The sequence below is a fragment of the Pinus tabuliformis genome, chromosome 5_1, assembly GCF_031772625.1.
Source record: "Pinus tabuliformis cultivar Carrire ecotype Pingquan chromosome 5_1, CPIR1, whole genome shotgun sequence".
Lineage (NCBI taxonomy): Eukaryota > Viridiplantae > Streptophyta > Pinopsida > Pinales > Pinaceae > Pinus > Pinus tabuliformis.
The window spans coordinates 840954428-840978819 of NC_142305.1; the positions used below are offsets into that span (position 1 = coordinate 840954428).

At 39.2% G+C, this 24392-nt stretch overlaps 1 pseudogene; it reads right to left on the reverse strand.

Moving 5' to 3' along the window:
• Positions 1-5689: 5689 nt before the first annotated feature.
• Positions 5690-6223, reverse strand: LOC149167495 (calcium uniporter protein 3, mitochondrial pseudogene; annotated as a pseudogene).
• Between the last annotated feature and the right edge of the window lie 18169 nt (positions 6224-24392).

The following is a 24392-nucleotide window of genomic DNA, read 5'->3' on the forward strand; positions in this document are numbered from 1 at the left end:
TGAAATTCCTAAAGAGTATGGGCACATCTTTGACCAAGTGGAAAACCAACCACATCAAGGTCAAACCTTGACATTGGAATACCCTATAGTCAACCAAGTGGCCAATGCCCCCATGAAGGCTATTCCTTTGCAAAGCATCCCAACTTTTCATGGGATGATCATAGAGGATCCTGACACCTTCCTATTCGAATTTGACGTCCTCTACAGAGGGTATGACTACACCATTGACCCCCAAAAGCTAAAACTATTCCCTTCTACTTTGAAGGAGAAGCTTTAAGATGGTTCATGGGTTTGGGTGGGCATACTATTAATTCTTGGGACAATATGAAAACTTCCTTCCTCACCAGATACCAGGATGTTTGCAAGACTAGGGAGCTAAAGGATGCAATTTTTAAGATGGATGTAAAAATAATGAAACTCTAAAATAGTACATCGAACGGTTTCATTATAACTTGCAGAGATCTCCACACACCACCCTACTAAAAGAAGTCCTAAGATATATCTTAATTAAAGAAATGAAAGAGGAATGGTTAGAAGCTCATGCACAGGAGCAGCAAGTTGAGATCCATGAGTAGGGGAAGCAAGCCACACAGTGGAGGAGTAACCCGAATGGAAATCGATAACGTCCTATAAGATTTCAAAATAGACATCGTGGGCACCCTCATGATGTAGCTGAACATCCTGTAGGCTAAACAAAAACAAGCTTTAGCAGAAAAAACTTGGTCGTTTTCTGTCCATGCTGTCGGAAGAAGCACAACGAACAGGAGTGCCCACTAGACATGGTTAAGACATGCGCTATCTGTACCAAGGATCATGCCACTGAACAGTGTCCATTGCTCTCGGGGTTGAAAGCAGTGTTCAAGGAAGCAGAAGAAGAGACGGAGCCAGTATATCTAATGAACCAATGTCAATAGTGGCAAGCCAAACCTCCAGGTACGTCAAAAGATGCATCCCAATTCTTTCCTTCTTCACAGTTTAATCAGTAGCGAACCCTCGGGCAACATGGCAAGGTCAATCACCCTACTCGAATTGGAAACCTCAGCCATTCCCTATGACACCATGGTCAACTCAATCCTTTCCAGGTAATGGTTGGCCAAATTCTCCTTTTACTCCTATTTGGCAAGGTAATCTCTATCAATCCCAGTGGTCTACCTCCACTTCTCAAAACCCAAATTGGTCTACAAATTGGCAGGGACCTTTGGGAATATCCAACACTCCAATGGGGACAGGTCCTCAACCTCAACCTGCATTGTCATCTCCTTATCCATTACAACAAAATCCTCAGCCTCTTCTGCGCCCTCAATTACTAGCCCAACCAAATCCAAATCCCAATAACAGACCGGTCCAGCAGGTGAAAATTGTAGAAAGCTCAAACTATGAGATTGAGAAAAAAGAATGTAATGAACTTAGATTGAGGTCGCAACGTATCATCACCCCTGAGGAAAATAGGGATGAGCCAAAAATTGAGATTGAAACACCACCTGTACATATACCAACACCTGTAATTGATACTAAAATGAAACAAGGAGAAGAGATAGATCAGCAAAAAGATCCAGAGGAACTCATAGTCACTTCTCCCCCATTCCCTGAAAGGTTAACGATACCTAAGCCGATTGTGTACCCAAATTTTGATCTTGTAAGGGAACTAAAAAAATATTTATATAAAAATTCTTCTCCTCCAGGCCATTCAAGACATTCCCATCTATGCTAAAACAATTAAAGAGTTATGTGTAAAGAAGCATGTGAGGAAAGAAAAAACTTCACCCACCATTCATGTTGTAGGAACCTTATCTGATTTACTCTTGGGAGAGGAAACTCTGGTAAAGTATGAAGGTCCTAGAAATCCCATAGTGACAGTTCATATATATGGTCGCTCTTTTCCCAATATGCTAGTTGATCTGGGTGCAGCCATTAATATTTTAACAATAGAAACCTGTCAAGCACTTGGGATTACAGCCTTGGAACCAACCACCACCTTACTATAACTTTTTGATCATTCAGTGGTAAGGCAAGAAGGAAGTCTACAAGCTTTCACAGTCTCTGTTGGTTCATGGGAATATCTAGTAGATTTTCTTATTATAAACCCGAAGAGTCGATTGGATGGGCACCCTCTGATACTGGACCAACCTTGGCTGGCGACAGTTGATGCATATATAGGTTGTCGGAGGAGCAGCATGACTATTGCAAAGGGGGATGCTGTAAAAAATCTTGTTTTATATCCCCCAACCAGACCAAGTCTTCCCATTGTAAAAATGTGTAAACGACCACCAGCATACCTAGAAGAAAGCATTCATTCACCAGTCACAGTAGTAGAGACAGTAGAATTCAAATATCAGACTAAAGATGGTTTTATCAACAATTTCATCAATCAACCAGCTGATGTAAGCAATGAAAAGTGTCAAATGCTGAAAGCAATCCTTGATAATGAAGCATCAGAAGATCCCTTGAGGGACACTGATGATCAGAACATTTAGACAACTAATGTTCATAACAAAAAGTCAGTTGAAATTGAACCAGGCAAAGTTTTAAACATTAATGGTAACTTTGACAGTGATCAATGACAAAAACTCATTCAGATCCTGTAAAAATATAAAGGGGATTTTGCCTAGGATTATCCCGATATGAAGGGTATAGACCCACAGCTCTGTACTCATCACATCTATACTGAGAAGGATGCTCGACCTATCCGACAACCTCAACGGAGATTGAATCCGCACCTTAAGGATATTGTGAAAGAAGAATTACAGAAACTATTGGATGTGAATTTCATTTATCCTATTTCGGATAGAAAATGGGTCTCTCCATTGGTGGCCATCCCCAAGAAAAATGGGAAATGGCGTATCTGTGTATATTACCTAGAACTGAACAAGGCAACACAGAAAGATCATTTCCCTCTCCCATTTATCGCTCAAGTCCTAGATACTTTGGCATGGAAGAAATTATTTTCCTTCCTAGACGGCTTCAGTGGCTACAATCATATTTAAATCGCCCCTGAAGACCAAGATAAAACAACCTTCACCTGTCCTTGGGGTACGTTCACTTACAAAGTATTAGCATTCGGCTTATGCAATGCCCCAACCACGTTTCAAAGAGTTATACTTAGCATTTTTTCCGACTTGATAAACGAAGGACTTGAGGTATATATGGATGACTTTACTCCATATGGGGATGACTTTGATCAAGCACTACAAACACTAGAAAAGGTTTTAGAATGATGCATTGCTACCAAGTTATGTTTAAGCAATGTCAAGTGTCATATGATGATGACCGAAGGTGTTATCTTGGGACATTATATTTCTGCAACAGGGATACAGGTAGACCCAACAGAAATTCAGGTAATTCTTTTACTGCCTACTCCCTAAACTCAAACATAGGTACGTAGTTTCCTGGGATACGCAGGCTATTATCGCAGGTTTATTAAAAACTTTTAACAAATTGTTGCACCTTTATATGCTTTAACTGGAAATGTTGATTTCAATTGGTCTGACAAATGTGACACAACTTTTACATGTTTAAAGAAGCTAGTCTTGACGACATCGGTATTACGTGGACCAAACTGGGAGCCTCCTTTTCACATATCCATGGATGGACCAAATGCATCTATAGGCACTGTCCTCAGTCGGGCAGAGGAGAGGAAGCCTTATGCTATATATTATATTAGCAAAAAACTCACTCCTGTAGAACTTAACTGATCCAAAGTTGATGCAAAGATAATGGATTTTCTTAACTGATCCAGGCACCTCATGGACAAGGGACACCAAGTTCCAGTGAATGTGGGAGCTCCATTGGCACAACAATGGTTTCATGGCTCAAGCCATTTCTTTTTAGGACCAGGGAAGGCAAAGTATCTATGAGCCACTAGACATGGTGGAGCGTTAAAATAGGTTCTTGATATCACTTGTTTCCTAGCTAGTCAAAATGTAAGCAAGGGGGCATTAAGGAACATGTGCTTGTTGGTTCCAAATAAACGTACATTAAGCTATATGATGAGGTGTGTTGCAACAATTTTCCTTAACCTCTCTCTCCAATACATGCCTATATCTATAAAAATAAATAAACTTAATGACCTAATTTCCCTGGGTCCAACTCTATTTAGTTAAAATCTAATTCTTAATATGAAAATGACCCACATTTTTTTGACAAAGTCTTAAAAAAAATTAATTAAGAAATTTCTTGCTTTTATAATCATAGGTATAGAAAAAATCTCTAAGATTCTTTTTAACAATATATTAAGAGCATTTTGATATTCTAATATAATAATACTAACTTATTCAAAAACATACAAAATATTTAATAATCCTTGAAATTCCAAACCTAAAATATTTAAATATTTTGCATTTTTTTATAATTGAATACATATTAAAAATTTAACATTATAAAAACATTATCATTATACATTTACTTTTATTAAAAAAAGAAAATAGTGTCCTAAAAGCAACCAACAATAAAATCTAAGTTGCAATATTATAGAGTCCACTAAGTCTGGTATGCAAAAGCTTAAACACATTAATAAAATAAATCTCAGGCAACTCATAACATGTGACCTTTTAGAATTTTAAAGGAACAAAATCCAAAATTGAAAATATAGTCCTTTTATATGTAAATGCTTATTAAAAAAAAATAAAAATTAAGTAAAAATAAATATTTTTTTAATATAATTTTTTAATAAAGAAATATGAAATTATTATATAATTAAAGAAAGATGAAATTAGTTGCAATAATTATAGAGTCCACTAAGTCTGGTATGCAGAAGCTTGAACACATTAATAAAATAAATCTCGGGCAACTCATAACGTGTGACCTTTAAGAATTTTAAAGGAACAAAATCCAAAATTGAAAATATAGTCTTTTTATATGTAAATGCTTATTAAAAATTAAATTAAATTAGGTAAAAATAAATATTGTTTTAAATATAATTTTATTATAATTAAAGAAAGATGAAATTATTATATAATTAAAGAAAGATGAAATTATTATTCTAATTTGATAGTTGAGGTGCTTTGCCTAGATAATGAGGAAGTGATGTGTTCTCTTTCCATTAGGATTTACATTTTATGAAACTTCAGATTCTTAAGATAAAGCTAAAAGAATAAACAACTTCATAAATAAAATGTGTAAAAACATAAACACTAGTTTTGGAAAAATTATAATCATAGTGATTATTTGATTGAAAATGGTTTATTTCTATAAAGTTGATAAATGTTAGATATATTTTTAAAAAGATAATTTTTATTATAATTAAAAAAATATTTGTTATTTAGATAAAATTATTATTTTAATCTGATAATTGAGATAGCCTAGATTTATTAGATTTATTTTCTTTCCATTAGAATTTACATTTTCATGAAACTTCAATTTCTTAAGATAAAGTTAAAAGAATAAACAATCCCATAAATGAAATATGTTAAAAACCTAAACATTAAGCTTAAAAATTTATAATGATAGTGATTATTCCATTAAAAAGCCTTTATTTCGTTAAAAAGTAAAGTTGATTAATGTTGAATATATTTATAATATTAAAATAATAAAATTATAATACAAAAAAAACACTATGTGATTTAGACATGTGAGTTGCCTTGACTAGCGACTTTGAATTATTTTAGTTTACCATATACAAATTCCACAGAGGCTGAAGATGCCCTAATTATAGTATCTGAAGTGTTCGACCCACTGCACAGAGTCAAGAGTTTTAGGAATTTGGTTGGGGGCCGGAAGGATTTTTCCTTAATTCTCGTTCTTCTAGAGGATCCAAGAACCCCCGAGAATTACCAATAGAGAATGTTGAGTCCATGGCCTTGGTGGGATTTTTGAAGAGATTTTGCAGGTGGGTGAAGCGTTGGAGATCGAAGTTTGTTTTTCGCATGAGTTTTTTTTGCTTGGACTTGAATCTGGTCGTGAACCAACCTTCATAGGTGGGATCCTTGCAGGTAAGAATGAAGAAAGCATATATGTATATCATATAGAAAGAGCCCAGATGAAAATATATGGGCTCCATGATGTCCCAAGAAAGTTCCCAGAACGTGAGATGAAGCAGTTTCGCTGTCTGCAGAATGAGGAATCCCAACCCAAAGCAGAACTCCATCTGAACTTGTTTCTGAGCCTTCTCATCGATGATGCCTTTGTGTCTGCTTAGTTGCTTGAATTCCTGTATGCAAGGATCGTCTCCTGATGGCGGACCCAATGGCATCACTCTGCTTATAGCTCTGGTGACCTGTTCAGGTAGGACCCAAGAATTAGAGAAAAAAATTAATAAAATTTAAGCCATTTATATTTTCTCTTTTTTATTTTAGCCGTGGATTTCAAGAATATTTTGGAATCAGATAAAGAGAAGCAAGAATATTTTGAGATGGTATTGAGAAGAGTAAGTCAAAAATTTATCTCCAGTCTGTCCAATTCCAGAGTGTTTTTAAAATGGAAAATCCAATATTAAATTTAGAAAAAGCATTAAACTATTTTGATCAAAAATATTAGTTTTAGGAATATTCTGGAATGGTAAGACTTAAATGTTCAGAGAAGACAAAAGAATTTGAGAAAATAGGGTCTACCCTCTCAATATCAATGTCCTTTGTGCCCTCATTTCCCTCTAGATCGACCACTTTTCCCTTTTCCTACGCGGTTGGCTTTTCTTTTCTCTGATGTTTCCTTGCTGACTCGTGCACCGCCAATGTCTTCTTATGTTTATCCTTCTTCGGCTTGGGAACCTCCCCTGCCGGCGTAGGCTTTGGCCTAGGTGACCTCAGTGATTTTGGCATTGTTGCGGGCACCTCCATACTTACGACCTCAGGGGCAGCTCCCTCAGAGGCAATAGACCCTCCAACACTAGCAGTTTCCACAAAAAGACATGACACTGTTAATAAGTTGTTGGGTTTCCTCAGGTAACCTGTCAAGCACAAAACTAGTGACCAAATACTCAAAGAATGCACGGTTCATGCACACCAGACATCACGACACATAAACTCTCAAAATGAAAAAGTGTGTCTCGTTGGGCGGACATCTGTAATTTAAAGGCAAGTTTGAATTCAAATTCTACTGTTCCCCCCAAAATCCGCTCATAAATGCTAGATTGGCGGCATATTTTCAAAGATCGCGCTCTTAAATTCAACCTTAAATGTCGCCCCCCCCCCCCCCCCCCCCCCCCCGCTCCTCTTAGCCGTTTTCTCACTGTCAAATCATGAATAGTGACAGTAACGATCACTTTCTGGCTATGATGTGTGGTCTCTCATCCTGTAGCGCAGCTCCCTTCATGCGTCTGCTGACACTTTGACACCCGTCTATCCTGCACAGGCCCCTCATCATGCAACTCTACAACCTGGGCAATGTATTTTATAGTCTCGTGCCTCCTTGTAGCTGCCTAGAGTGCTAAGACTATGCTACTGTCATATAGTCATCTGGGCGAATCCTCGGTGTATGGCTTCAATCGGTTCCCATTTACCTTTCCGGGAAATGGATCTCCTTTCAATTTCACTAGCTAAACTACTCAACCATCAGTAATCTCCTTGATCACATATGGCCCCAGCCAATGCATCTAAAATTTTCCTAGAAATTTATCAAAATTGCTGTCATATAATAAAATAAATCGTTTACCTTAAAGGTGTGCAGTTTGATGTGCCGATCGTGCCACGCCTTTTCGCACTCCTTCTGAACTTGCTAATGGAATCCAACCAAGAATCTATCTTCCTCCAGTTCTGTCAGTTGTGCGAGCCTTTATTCTAAACCTCTGCAGTCTGCCATTCCTATGAAAGCCACTATGCATAGGCTAGGTACAATGTATTCCATTGGCATCACAACTTCTATGCCATAAACCAGCCTGAAAGGTGTCTGTCTAGTCAACTTCTTACAAGTAGTTCTATAGGCCCATAACACCACTGGTACGCACACGTCCCAATCATTCATCTACGCATTTCAAACCTTTGTTAGCGCATTCTCCAATATCTTATTAAACGCTTCCACCATCCCATTAGCCTAAGGGTGATACGACATGCTCTTTTGATGATAAACTTGGAATTCTTCTGTCAGCGCAGTGATTGTTTCATTAAGGAAGTGCGTACTGTGATCACTCATCAACACCTTCAGGCAACCAAACTTGGTCAGCACATATTCAAACAAGAACTTTGCTATTTTTGCCCCTGTACAATCCTTTACAGGCTGCGCCTCCGCCCATCTGGTCAAATACTTAGTCACAGTGATGATATATCGCACACCCATCTTCCTTCCTGGAGGCTGAATCGGTCCTACAAAATCAATTGCCCATTTTTCAAATGGTTGCAATGACACTTGCGGATTCAGAGGAAGCTCATCCCTCTAGATGTCATGCCTATTCGGGGACATGAATCGCACGCCCTACAATATGCTTTTGAATCCTTATGTAGTGTCGGCCACCACAACCCAGTGCGTAAAATCTTCTGTGTTGTTGTGTTTCCTACATAATGGCCTCTCGTAGCCCCTCCATGAGCTTCATCTAGGATTCTTCTTCATTCAAACTCAGGTATATAACATCGCAATATCTCATCTGCTTCCATCTTATACAAGTGACCTGCAATAACAGAAAATTCTGCTGCGCGCACCACCAATTCCTTCTTTTGTTGGTTGGTGTACCCTTATGGAGTCGTTCCTTTAGCTATAAAGTGTATGATGTTTGTAAAATGATTTTTTGCTACGCACACTGCCAAGAGCTGCGCAACAGGAAACCCATCCTCTAAATTGGTAGGCTCCTCCCCTATTTCAATGTCCAACAAATGATCCGGTCCTGCATTCAATCGCCCTAGATTCACAATGAATTTGAAATCATTTTCTTGAAACAATAGTAGCCATCTGCATATTTCCCCCCAACACAGGCTTGTTGACTATGTACTTTAATATAGAATGGTCTGTATACATCTTGAAGTATCTACCTAGAAAGTAGTGTCTCAACTTCTGGAGTGCGTACACCATAGCCAACCCTTCACGCGCTGTATTCGAATAATTCTTCTTAGCCTTAGATAAATTCCTGATTGCAAACGAGATAGGGTGATCCAACTCTCCCTCACCAGCATATGTCAGTAATTCTCCCAGTGCAATACATGATGCATCCACATGCACATGAAATTCCTTCTTCCAATCCGAGAAGACTAGGATCGCCATGGTGACCATATTTTCTTTTAACACATCTAAGCTCCACTGAAATTATTCATTCCAACAGAATGTAGCTCCTTCTTCAATAGTTTTTCCATCGACATGGTAATCTGGGCATAACTCTTGATGAACTTTCGGTAATAACCAGTATGCCCCAGCATTGCGCGCAACTGTTTAACACTTCTTAGCACCTCCAAATTGATTACAACCGCAATCTTAGCTAGATCCACCATTAATCCTTGTCTTCATACTACATGACCCAGCAAGATTCCGAAGGGAAATCAGAACAAACATTTCTTCAAATTTAGTGCCATCTGATGCCTCTGGCATGTATCCAACATCAAGCGTATACTAGCTACATGGTGTTTTACCAGCCCAAACACCATCAAATCGTCAAAGTATACCTCCAAAAACTTGTGAATGAAGTCCTTGAACACCGCGATGACTACACGCGAAAAGATTGTCGACGCGTTTTCAGTCCAAAAGGCATTACAGTATACTTAAAGCATCCCCATTCAATCACGAAGGTCGTCTTACTCCTACTTCTGGTGTGATCTTGATCTGATGGTACCCCGAGAATCCATCAGTAAATGAATATGCTTCTTGTCCTCCTACATTATCCAACACTTCATCGATGAACGGAATTGGAAAAGGATCATGTACACAAGCATCATTCAGCTTCCTGAAATCTACATAGATCCTGATTTCATCCTTCTGCTTCTTTTCCTAAACTACCATGGGACTGACCCAATCAGACTCCTCCACTGGTTCAATGATTCTTGTTGCCAACTTTTTGTCCAATTCTAAGCGAACCCTTTCTTTGTACTTAGGATTGAGGCGATATGGCCTCTGTTTCACAGGCTTCACTTCTGGTTTCAATGTTATCCTCATCACCCCTAAATCGCCTATTATCCCTTTCAAGTCTGAAAAATTGCAGGGAACAAATCCTAGTACTCGTGGAGCAATTCAATGGCCTTATCCACCGTAGCATCATCCCCATAGTCCCCTACCTTCGCAAACTTCGACTCCGCCTCCGTCTCAATTTTCACTTGTCTCATTTTCAGCAGCGCAGACATATCTAGATTCTCTATCTGCGACCCCTCAACATTGTGGTGACCTTTTGTCTCTGGGATATTAATGTTCCTTGGATCCTCCTCTTCTTCTTCAACAGTCACATTGTAGCACTCCAACGCATGGCATAGCTGGGTGGTCCAATCTAGTTGAGTCAAATCCAAGGGATCTTGCGGGATTTGGAAGATCGCTACCTTAACCTCCTGCAGTGCTTCATCAATGCACTTGAATCCATCCTCAAAGTTGAATGTCATCAAGAATCCCTATCTCAAAATATCCCATTCATCCGTGCCATGGTAGAGCTCTGTCTCCAAGTACCCATTCATAGGTATTACATCCAAGGTGTGACAAAATAGATGCACCCACTCCAATTACAGTTCTGCTCCATAAGCATTGGTCCATTTGGTTAATTGATCGCGTGGATCACTCCTCCCATTATATTTATCTATCAATCACATCTTTGGGCGACCAACTACACTCTCATCAGTCTTCTGTATTCGCACCATCCATCGAAGTTGTCTTTATGCGTACCCCACCATCTTGCAGGCGTAGCGCGCAGCGCCAAGTCCAAGGCTTGGAAGCAATGCTTCTCTGGCACTTCCTTTTCAAATGCATCCAAAAATTTATCAATGTCAGTTAAACCATCATAATAAGGCAGACTTCTTACCTCTAATGACATAGCATAGCGATTTGGTCATCATATTACATCATTGCGTAGACACTTCGTGTAATTTATTCTGCCAGTGTTCCAATTCCTCATCTGAATTTTATGTGTAGGAGCTTTTGCGGTCCCATGCAATACGTCCATCAGTTTTTGGATTCACCCAATCTTGATCTCACATTGTTATCTTATAAATCTGGTCCAAATGATCATCACTTTCATAATCGTAGGCCGGTTCAGTATAGCGTGGTCCTTATGCAGGGTCCAATGGTACTACTACGCGGAGCGATTCTCTTTCAAATGGCATCGTTCAATTCTTCAAATTGATCACCCCATTCATGTCGATAGCCCAGTTGATCCTAAGGAGCGCGGGGTAGGGATTGTTGTCATCGACAATCTCTATTACTTCAAAATCCACCAATGTGCTCACGCCTTCGATATCGACTGTCACTCCTTGTAATATTCCCATGGGGATAATCTTTTACTAATTCATCATCCTTAATTGAATAGGAGACCATTGCAGCGCAGGTCTCCCCATTCTCTTCCATGTCTGTTTCGGCAAAACATTCGCATCTGACCTGTTATCACAAAATCAGGTACTGAAGGCTGCCAATCAGCAAGACTCTGTGTAACTGTTTCAAACCAAGCTTTTAACTAAGGCTTAGCCTCCTTAGTCTGAGAGGGCTCTCTCATAGGTTATTGATATTTGAACAAGATGGCTAACTCTTACAAGACACATGAAAAATGTACTAGCTGGACAGAATTGCTTCCCATTGGGCTTATGGAGTCACTAATATCTCAGTAAACAACAACACTATCTTTCATAGAAGTCAGGGCACTTTACATCTAAATGTTCAAACAAAACTTACATGAAACCACAGTTTGCAAAGGCATACAGGAAGTCAGAGCATGATCCATGAGTTCTGAGTGATTATGCATTTACCAAACTGTAAAAGGACATCAAAGAAACTATACCATCACACATTTGAACAAGAAGATCCATTGTGAATCCTAAAAAGAAAAACAGTCCTCTGTATTACTAAAACTCTGTTTACACACAAGCCAAAACAGTCTTCAAAATATCCAATCTTGATTACATAGATCTTCCAGCTATATATAGAAACATCATTCTAACTACTTGGAGCTTCCTCCTCCAGAATGAGGGGAGCTCGATGACTGTCACTAATGACACCTATTTGCTCTTAACAAACTCATAAATACAATAAGAAACTAACTGTAGTGTTTAAGAGTCCTAAACCAATTATAACTCTAACTTTGTCTTCTTCATCAATTGATTCCTCCTTGCAGCTTTGACACCTGGCTTTTTCTTCGTTGGGCTGAGATGACATGGAATGAGCAATTAATGTCCCATATTGGTGTTGAGCACGGAAAGCTTTGATCTGTTCTGTTTTGGCTGAGAGTAACCCTAAATTTTCGGTTCTGGTTCCCCATCACCGAATATGCAGCAGTTGGTACCTTAAACCTTTAATAACCCAAGAATATAGGGTATTACCATGTTACTGATATGCTTATTGACATGCTGGAAGCTTCTTTGATGGACAGGTGTGCCAACCGAAACTTTTCATATGCAGCTCCCTCCAAAACCCTAATCACCGAAAATAAAGTGGCTTTATGACCGAAGATTCCAAACTTGGGTTAAATTCTTTCATCTCTTGTTAAAGGTACACATGGCGTATGTTGACTGGCTGTCGAAGATTCCTTTAATCCCCTTTATGTCACTGAGGTGTTCCCTTCACAAAATTTTGATTCTGCCATCAAACTGTTATATGCGTTTCAAAAACACACCTACAGCAGTTTCGCAGTTTCGTAGCGCGCTGCGAAACTGCGAAACTGTTTTAAACAATTTCACTTTCTCCTGAGATCTTTAATGCTCTGCCACGTGATTTCAAAATTCTTTCTGGCCATGGATATGCATAACAGGGTCTACATGCCTTCAAAATACTGAAACTAAACAAAATTTGACCAAAACTTAGAATCACACCTTTAACTGTTTCAAATATAACTGTATGAAGCTGGCTGGTACCTCACTGGCTGATTAATGGATGCATTGCCTATTTCCCTTTTATCAGTTGCAATAGCATTTCCAGAATGACCAGCTGAATCAAGTGCTCCACAAAGAAATAGCCCATTCCTCCATGTAACACTTTCTTCAATGACATTCTGCCATCCATATCATTCTCTCCAGGTCTAATTACATCCAACTCAAATCCTAACTTCTTCCCTGCCCTTTTAAAATTCACTTCACACAGCTGGTGCTTTGGCCAAAGGTATGAGACACTGGTCGAAGAGGAGAAGTTAGCAATAAGCCAGGATGTTTAACACAACCACCATTTATTTTAGCAAACCATCTCTCTCCTTCAGATAGTTGAAAAATCTCTTCAGTAACAAAACCTTCCAGTGTATCAACAGTTACAATCTGGCTGGAGCTGGAAATCCGACTGCAAGAAAGTGACTCATGTTTAAAAAAACCTTTACGATTTCACTGGAGCTGGAAGCCTGACTGCACGAAAGTGAACCATCTTCAACACTGATAAATGAGCCTATATCTAGCTCCATATTCAGGTTATTGTCATTTTTGAACCCACCCGAGCCAACAGAATCATGAGTTATCAAAATAAGAGGAAGACTGTCCACTGTTATGAAACTTGTTTTGATGATGTGTCATCCACTATTTTAAAAAACCAAAGAGAAAACGCATTCAAGCTGTCTGATGCATGCTTCAATTCTTTTATGATATGACAAAATTCCACGTCCTTAATACGCTGTCCACCATTTTCATATGTGTAGGCAAAAGTTCTTGCAAGCTGCCTGACATATTTTGGACTGTAGTAGATGTGTTCACTTTATGACAAAAGTTTAAAGTTTCATTCGAATACATGTTTCCTCCACCTGTATTAACTTTGCTGAAGATTGATAATTTTTCAGGATCCCTTGAAGATATTCCCTTTTTAACATTTCCACTTGCAGTTCAAAACTAGTGACTGAGATTGGATTATTTAGCTTCAGCTGCTACGAAACTGTTGTTCTGCCTGAAAAATAGCTCTTGGGACAGAGCTCATAACTTCTCACAGAAACTGTATTTGGAAAAACTGAAGGAGGCTTTTGTGAACCAATCCATGCTTAACAAAAACCTCTTTTATTTTTTTGAAACCTTACTCCAGCTGCCCAGAATCGATCCTTGAAGAAGATGTGTAAAACAGGAAATTAAAAACTGCACCTACAGCAGTTTCGTAGCGTGATGTTTAGTCACCCGTTTCTCCCAGCTCATAATCAATTTGAAGAAACTGAAAGAGGTTTTTCTATTTCAGTATGTTAGGAATAAAAACCTCTTTTAGTTTTAGAAAATATTCTTTCAGCTGCTCTAAATACCTCCTGGAAGTTGACTACTTAAAACAGGGAAATATGCCTGTAGAAAACATCACCTACAGCAGTTTTGTAGCGCGCTACGAAACTGCTGTGTAATTTCAAAAACACAGTCTTCATCAAAAACATGTTCTTCAGATAAAAACGACTAATGGCTTCAATCAGAGAATTTCACCAGCAATGCAAGCCCATCCATCAACCATGATATAAGTGATGAAAAAGGTAGCTTTCATTGGTATTGAAACTCCAATAGATTTTGGTATCTTGGTAGAAATCCTTGAAGAAATGACTTGATAATTTTCACCTCCATTATTGGTTTTAGGAAGGGAGCAACCTTCTCAATTCCATCAAGGTTGGCCAATGACTTCATTTTCAAATACGTTGTTGAAACAGTTAATACATCCATCAAAACACCTTCATTGCTATTTGTCACAAACTCATCTGTCTCTGCCATGTGTCTTTTTGATCTCTTCCTAGCAGCAGTCTGGAAATAGCTGCACAATGTTAACTGTGCCTCGGGAGATAGTATATCATGAAGAAGAGAGTATATCTTTACAGCAGGAGCAAGAGCTGGAGCAGCAATTCCAGTAGCAGGTCCAAACACATCAACTAAACCTGACTCATTAGTTGAAACTAAAACTGTCTGGCCAAATAGTTTGAGACTTGATGGTGAAATGCTTGCACTGGATGATTTCATATTTGTTTCCTGCAAGTTAATGTTATCATGTGTTTGAAGTGGTCCCAGTCTTGCATTGTATGAAGCAAATGCTACGTTCTTCCGAGTTTCACCATCTAGATTGGAACCTGCACACAATTTGTCAGGTGCAGATGAAACTGCTGATAGTGACCTGTTCTCCTCTTCATTTGTTGATGGGCATGACATCTGTGAAAGAATGGCTATGGATTCGAGCAAATTCCCAATTTCGTAGCGCAGCCAGTGCAAAATATGAATTATGCGCTACGAAACCACCTAAACATGTTGCGCTGCGAAACTACTAAAAGGATCTATGCACTGCGGAAACACTTTGTCCTTAAGCTAGTCTGAACAATTTTGGCAACAGAATTTTTAGTGATAACAGTGGCTCCACTTGGGATAGTGTGCCCTTGTGGTACACTAAGAACTCGCAGGTCCAGTGCCTTATCCATTTATGACAAACAGAAATTTGCTTGACAAACATCCCTTTCCAGCTTCTTGGGCCTTCACCTCGGGCTTAAGCTTGATTATCACTGTAAGAGAAAGGAATCTACATCTACTAAAACAAAATGCTCAGTCAACCTTGAGCTTATTTGCATTTTCCTACCTACCTACCCTAACAATTCAACCTTCTTTCAGTTCAATCAATGTGAAATTTCCAATGTAGCCAATCATTTGTCTTATCTGATGTTTGATTTATTTGACTGCATTGGAGTTTAGAGCCACTATGATATTGCGATGACCACTGCCACTGAAATTGCCTCTGATTTTCATAGAAAAGCTGAAACATTGGAGAGTAAAACTCTTCCATGTATTTAGCTACAGGATCCCAGAATACTTGATCAGCTTGATGATTCTTGTAATTTTCTGGTTGTGCCAACTGATCTTCAACGACAATGTTCAGTTCATCAATCGTGAAAGAGAAAGGAACCAACATTCTCTCCTTGCGTTCTACCATAGAAAACTTCTGAAAATAATGATCATGATTATGAAAACTATATGCCTGAATTTGACCTTCTAAACCTTCAATTTCTTTTTCAAGGTCCTCAGCAAATTCATCCAAAAATCTCATCCTATCCTCTGCCTTGCAGTCAAAGGATTTTAGATATGAGGACAAGGACAAAGAAAAAGATTCATTTGTTTCTTCTTTACTATGATCATTATTCCATTGTTTGAAACCTTCAACTGAGGGAGAGTTTGCCACCTCCTCTGACCTATCTATCCATTCCTCCAAAAACATAAGCCAAAAGTCTTGAAATGACTTAATGGATTTGACAGGAAGCTTTCAACCCACTGTTTGCATTTCCCTTGAAGTGAATCATAGAATAACATAATGCAAACATCCTCATGTTTAACTCTAAGAAGTTGTGCAAATTCACAAAAATCTGATATATGCTTCAAGGTTAAACTCAAATCTTCACCGTTGAATTTTGGACCATTCTTTAGAAAATATGCATCCTTGGGAAAATGATTTGGGAAACCATGAATTCCTGAAAAATCTATGCATGCATACCTTGAACTAAGAATGGTAGCTTCTGGGTCCTTCATGACTCCAGTGGAATCACCATGAATGTATGAATTTCGAATTCTTCAACAATGGAGTTGCCAAGGTAGTTTTGCAGCCTCAAAAACCTTCTGAGCTCCTGCTACCTTCAGAAGTTCAGCTTCATGATTTCGGGAAAGAATAATCTTCGACTCCCGGCAGACACACCAAAATGTTATCACAAAATCAGGTACTGAAGGCTGCCAATCAGCAAGACTCTGTGTAACTGTTTCAAACCAAGATTTTAACTAAGGCTTAGCCTCCTTAGTCTGAGAGGGCTCTCTCATAGGTTATTGATATTTGAACAAGATGGCTAACTCTTACAAGACACATGAAAAATGTACAGGCTGGACAGAATTGCTTCCCATTGGGCTTATGGAGTCACTAATATCTCAGTAAACAACAACACTATCTTTCATAGAAGTCAGGGCACTTTACATCTAAATGTTCAAACAAAACTTACATGAAACCACAGTTTGCAAAGGCATACAGGAAGTCAGAGCATGATCCATGAGTTCTGAGTGATTATGCATTTACCAAACTGTAAAAGGACATCAAAGAAACTATACCATCACACATTTGAACAAGAAGATCCATTGTGAATCCTAAGAAGAAAAACAGTCCTCTGTATTACTAAAACTCTGTTTACACACAAGCCAAAACAGTCTTCAAAATATCCAACCTTGATTACATAGATCTTCCAGCTATATATAGAAACATCATTCTAACTACTTGGAGCTTCCTCCTCCAGCATGAGGGGAGCTCGATGACTGTCACTAATGACACCTATTTGCTCTTAACAAACTCATAAATACAATAAGAAACTAACTGTAGTGTTTAAGAGTCCTAAACCAATTATAACTCTAACTCTGTCTTCTTCATCAATTGATTCCTCCTTGCAGCTTTGACACCTGTCTTTTTCTTCGTTGGGCTGAGATGACATGGAATGAGCAATTAATGTCCCATATTGGTGTTGAGCACCGAAAGCTTTGATCTGTTCTGTTTTGGCTGAGAGTAACCCTAAATTTTCGGTTCTGGTTCCCCATCACCGAATATGCAGTAGTTGGTACCTTAAACCTTTAATAACCCAAGAATATAGGGTATTACCATGTTACTGATATGCTTATTGACATGCTGGAAGCTTCTTTGATGGACATGTGTGCCAACCGAAAATTTTCATATGCAGCTCCCTCCAAAACCCTAATCACCGAAAATAAAGTGGCTTTATGACCGAAGATTCCAAACTTGGGTTAAATTCTTTCATCTCTTGTTAAAGGTACACATGGCGTATGTTGACTGGCTGTCGAAGCTTCCTTTAATCCCCTTTATGTCACTGAGGTGTTCCCTTCACAAAATTTTGATTCTGCCATCAAACTGTTATATGCGTTTCAAAAACACACCTACAGCAGTTTCGCAGTTTCGTAGCGCGCTGCAAAACTGCGAAACTGTTTTAAACAATTTCACTTTCTCTTGAGATCTTTAATGCTCTTCCACGCGATTTCAAAATTCTTTCTGACCATGGATATGCATAACAGGGTCTACATGCCTTCAAAATACTGAAACTAAACAAAATTTGACCAAAACTTAGAATCACACCTTTAACTGTTTCAAATATAACTGTATGAAGCTGGCTGGTACCTCACTGGTTGATTAATGGATGCATTGCCTGTTTCCCTTTTATCAGTTGCAATAGCATTTCCAGAATGACCAGCTGAATCAAGTGCTCCACAAAGAAATAGCCCATTCCTCCATGTAACACTTTCTTCAATGACATTCTGCCATCCATATCATTCTCTCCAGGTCTAATTACATCCAACTCAAATCCTAACTTCTTCCCTGCCCTTTTAAAATTCACTTCACACAGCTGGTGCTTTGGCCAAAGGTATGAGACACTGGTCGAAGAGGAGAAGTTAGCAATAAGCCAGGATGTCTAACACAACCACCATTTACTTTAGCAAACCATCTCTCTCCTTTAGATAGTTGAAAAATCTCTTCAGTAACAAAACCTTCCAGTGTATCAACAGTTACAATCTGGCTAGAGCTGGAAATCCGACTGCAAGAAAGTGACTCATGTTTAAAAAAACCTTTACGATTTCACTGGAGCTGGAAGCCTGACTGCACGAAAGTGAACCATCTTCAACACTGATAAATGAGCCTATATCTAGCTCCATATTCAGGTTATTGTCATTTTTGAACCCACCCGAGCCAACAGAATCATGAGTTATCAAAATAAGAGGAAGACTGTCCACTGTTATGTTTGATGATGTGTCATCCACTATTTTAAAAAACCAAAGAGAAAATGCATTCAAGCTGTCTGATGCATGCTTCAATTCTTTTATGATATGACAAAATGCCACGTCCTTAATACGTTGTCCACCGTTTTCATATGTGTAGGCAAAAGTTCTTGCAAGCTGCCTGACATATTTTGGACTGTAGTAGATGTGTTCACTTTATGACAAAAGTTTAAAGTTTCATTCGAATACATGTTTCCTCCACCTGTATTAACTTTGCTGAAGATTGATAATTTTTCAGGATCCCTTGAAGATATTCCCTTTTTAACATTTCCACTTGCAGTTCAAAACTAGTGACTGAGATTGGATTATTTAGCTTCAGCTGCTACGAAACTGTTGTTCTGCCTGAAAAATAGCTCTTGGGACAGAGCTCATAACTTCTCACAGAAACCGTATTTGGAAAAAATGAAGGAGGATTTTGTGAACCAATCCATGCTGAACAAAAACCTCTTTTAGTTTTTTGAAACCTTACTCCAGCTGCCCAGAATCGATCCTTGAAGAAGATGTGTAAAACAGGAAATTAAAAACTGCACCTACAGCAGTTTCGTAGCGTGAAGTTTAGTCACCCGCTTCTCCCAGCTCATAATCAATTTGAAGAAACTGAAAGAGGTTTTTCTAGTTCAGTACGTTAGGAATAAAAACCTCTTTTAGTTTTCTAAAATATTCTTTCAGCTGCTCTAAATACCTCCTGGAAGTTGACTACTTAAAACAGGGAAATATGCCTGTAGAAAACATCACCTACAGCAGTTTCGTAGCGCGCTACGAAACTGCTGTGTAATTTCAAAAACACAATCTTCATCAAAAACATGTTCTTCAGATAAAAACGACTAATGGCTTCAATCAGAGAATTTCACCAGCAATGCAAGCCCATCCATCAACCATGATATAAGTGATGAAAAAGGTAGCTTTCATTGGTATTGAAACTCCAATAGATTTTGGTATCTTGGTAGAAATCCTTGAAGAAATGACTTGATAATTTTCACCTCCATTATTGGTTTTAGGAAGGGAGAAACCTTCTCAATTCCATCAAGGTTGGCCAATGACTTCATTTTCAAATACGCTGTTGAAACAGTTAATACATCCATCAAAACACCTTCATTGCTATTTGTCACAAACTCATCTGTCTCTGCCATGTGTCTTTTTGATCTCTTCCTAGCAGCAGTCTGGAAATAGCTGCACAATGTTAACTGTGCCTCGGGAGATAGTATATCATGAAGAAGAGAGTATATCTTTACAGCAGGAGCAAGAGCTAGAGCAGCAATTCCAGTAGCAGGTCCAAACACATCAACTAAACCTGACTCATTAGTTGAAACTAAAACTGTCTGGCCAAATAGTTTGAGACTTGATGGTGAAATGCTTGCACTGGATGATTTCATATTTGTTTCCTGCAAGTTAATGTTATCATGTGTTTGAAGTGGTCCCAGTCTTGCATTGTATGAAGCAAATGCTGCGTTCTTCCGAGTTTCACCATCTAGATTGGAACCTGCACACAATTTGTCAGGTGCAGATGAAACTGCTGATAGTGACCTGTTCTCCTCTTCATTTGTTGATGGGCATGACATCTGTGAAAGAATGGCTATGGATTCGAGCAAATTCCCAATTTCATAGCGCAGCCAGTGCAAAATATGAATTATGCGCTACGAAACCACCTAAACATGTTGCGCTGCGAAACTGCTAAAAGGATCTATGCACTGCGGAAACACTTTGTCCTTAAGCTAGTCTGAACAATTTTGGCAACAAAATTTTTAGTGATAACATGACCCAAGATCTAGAATAACTTGGTCCATTTCATACTCTCATATTTGTGTGGTAAGCCTCATCTCACGCCCTATTCTTGCCTTATGCTTACCAATTTTCCTGACCGCGCGTGATCTCTAAGGAGCATTACCAACACATTTATTTATCAACTCCTGTAATCCCTTTACGGCCTTGTTATCGTGTAGCAGCTTCATACAGGTCTCCAAAAGGGTAGTAAGCATGGATGGGTCCATTTCTTCAAACTACTTATCTTGACTTCCTAAGGTAGAAGCTTCAGTGAAGCTTTTCTTTGCTTCCATGAAGGTTTCCTTTGCGCACTCCAAATCAAAGTCAACCTCCTTTTCTAGAGCTTTGCAGACCCTTTCACCTTCTTCAGGCCGCTTTCCCTTATCTTCACCAGTTGTCATTCCACTTCACAGCATAATATTCACATTGGGATCCTCTTCGTGGGGTTCGACCCTCATCATCTGCAAGTTCTATGTAGGCTGCTGAGGTTGTGTCTCGTTTTCACGAATCTTAGCTATTAATATAGGGAAGTCTTCTGTCGCGTGGTCAAACTGAGTAAAGTATCAACATGAAAGGTGCGTCAAGTTTGTGCATTCTCGTGCGTAGTTTCCCGGACCTCCACAATTGTAGCAAATAACTTGCCCCCGACCTCGTGCAGGTCCTCCTCCACCTCGGCCTCGTCCACACCCCTGATATCCTCCTCGCGCTACCCTAGCGCCTTGATCTGGAGACTAAGTTTCTATCTGCATTTGATACGCGGGCGTTCTCTCCATCATTAACTCATAACTATGGAAATTGAGTAGAATTGTAAAGTGTGTTATGAATTTCTTTCAGAATTGATTGGATTGAGTTTGAAGAATATAGGCGTTAGTAGTTGCAAAGATTTTTTATTAGTTAATCTCTAAATTCAGTACATATATAGTGATTACACTCTTGAAATAAAAAGACTTGCCTTGGGTTGAAAATTAATGTAGGAATTAAGATTGTTTGTAAAAAGACATCTTAGTGCACCAACATTCTGGTGACATTACCGAGGAGAGTGTTCCAAAGTGATTTCCTTTTTTTATCTTGCTGTAAAAGAATTGGGTTTTAAAAATGGGAGGTAAGAACCTGCGTACCTAGCAAGTAAAGTTCTTGCTTACCAACCCAATTTTCAGCAAAAGCTTAGAGGTTAAATAGGAATTGATTTTTATGAATGGCTAGGAATAGAAAGATAGGGAAAACAACCAAACCCTCCTCCAAAATACAAAAAACCCAAGGGATCTGTGAACCTTGGTAGAACGACCTTTATAGGCGAAATTGTGAGAAAAGCAGAGTCTCAAGCATTCGTAGGATTCCGGGCTGTAACTGGAAAAAGTCCTACTATAATCCTCAAGGAGAAGGCTCACCATATGTAGCTCATGCTGAGATTCAAAGCCAAATTGGAGGATTTGAATAGAGTCTTCAAGCTACAGTAAGCCTACATTCTATCCTCTATAAGAGGGAAAATCCTGTGACTTAAGAGAAGGAGAAGGAGAAACCAGTGGAACTGCTAAGGTAGGACTTCAACTATCTGAACAAGGGTCTCCTGTGATCCCAGATCTAGGAAGTGTTGCAAATCCATCTCGTGTTGTTAATCCCCCTCTTACTTGAAAAACACCCCTTTGAAATTCCTAAAGAGTATGGGCACATCTTTGACCAAATGGAAAACCAACGACATCAAGGTCAAACCTCGACATTGGAATACCCTATAGTCAACCAAGTGGCCAATGCCCCCATGAAGGCTATTCATTTGCAAAGCATCCCAACTTTTCATGGGATGATCATAGAGGATCCTGACACCTTCCTATTCGAATTTGACGTCCTCTACAGAGGGTATGACTACACCATTGACCCCCAAAAGCTAAAACTATTCCCTTCTACTTTGAAGGAGAAGCTTTAAGATGGTTCATGGGTTTGGGTGGGCATACTATTAATTCTTGGGACAATATGAAAACTTCCTTCCTCACCAGATACCAGGATGTTTGCAAGACTAGGGAGCTAAAGGATGCAATTTTTAAGATGGCTGTAAAAGATAATGAAACTCTAGAATAGTACATCGAACGGTTTCATTATAACTTGCAGAGTTCTCCACACACCACCCTACTAAAAGAAGTCCTAAGATATATCTTAATTAAAGGAATGAAAGAGGAATGGTTAGAAGCTCATGCACAGGAGCACCAAGTCGAGATCCATGAGTAGGGGAAGCAAGCCACACAGTGGAGGAGTAACCCGAATGGAAATCGGTAACGTCCTAGAAGGTTTCAAAATAGACATCCTGGGCACCCTCATGACGCAGCTGAACGTCCTGTAGGCTAAGCAAAAACAAGCTTTAGCTTAAAAAACTTGGTCGTTTTCTGTCCACGCTGTCGGAAGAAGCACAACGAACAGGAGTGCCCACTAGACATGGTTAAGACATGCGCTACCTGTACCAAGGATCATGCCACTGAACAGTGTCCATTGCTCCCAGGGTTGAAAGTAGTGTTCAAGGAAGAAGAAGAAGAGACGGAGCCAGTATATCTAATGAACCAATGTTAATAGTGGCAGGCCAAACCTCTAGGTATGTCACAAGATGCATCCCAATTCTTTCCTTCTTCACAGCTTAATCAGTAGCGAACCCTGGGGCAACATGGCAAGGTCAATCACCCTACTCAAATTGGAAACCTCAGCCATTCCCTATGACACCATGGTCAACTCAATCCTTTCCGGGTAATGGTTACCCAAATTCTCCTTTTACTCCTATTTGGCAAGGTAATCCCTATCAATCCCAGTCGTCTACCTCCACTTCTCAAAACCCAAATTGGTCTACAAATTGGCAGGGACCTTTGGGAATATCCAACACTCCAATGGGGACAGGTCCTCAACCTCAATCCGCATTTTCATCTCCTTATCCATTACAACAAAATCCTCAGCCTCTTCTGCGCCCTCAATTACTAGCCCAACCAAATCCAAATCCCAATAACAGACCGGTCCAGCAGGTGAAAATTGTAGAAAGCTCAAACTATGAGATTGAGAAAAAAGAATGTAATGAACTTAGATTGAGGTCGCGACATATCATCACCCCTGAGGAAAATAGGGATGAGCCAAAAATTGAGATTGAAACACCACTTGTACATATACCAACACCTGTAATTGATACTAAAATGAAACGAAGAGAAGAGATAGATCAGCAAAAAGATCCAGAGGAACTCATAGTCACTTCTCCCCCATTCCCTGAAAGGTTAAAGATACCTAAGCCGATTGTGTACCCCGATTGTGCATGATATCTAATATAATGCACTGCGTAAATCCCCCATACTTAAATTCAAAAAGAGTCAAGGGATCTCTACTTGAATGGTTCATGAGGCACAATACTTGCTAAGGTTTTGCAAATGGGGTAGCAAGCTAAGTGGGCTTGATTGTGGGAAAAACTCCACAGTTAAGCGCGCTTGAGCCAGAGGAGTTCTGGGATGGGTGACCTCCTGGGAAGTCCTGGTTACCGGGTGCAAGCCCCGGAAGTGATGATTGATGCTATGTGATTCGTTCTCCACATTTCACTAGTTTCAATCCCACTTCTTCACCCCTGTGAGCATCACCCGATGCAATGAGTGCTAAGTGAACTATTCAAAAATCATGAGAAATTAGTCAGTTACGACTACCTCTCATGGAAATGGTCATATGTTTGAATGACTTACTTAACGCAGTTGAATCCCAAAAAATGATATCTAATATAATGCACTGCGTAAATCCCCCATACTTAAATTCAAAAAGAGTCAAGGGATCTCTACTTGAATGGTTCATGAGGCACAATACTTGCTAAGGTTTTGCAAATGGGGTAGCAAGCTAAGTGGGCTTGATTGTGGGAAAAACTCCACA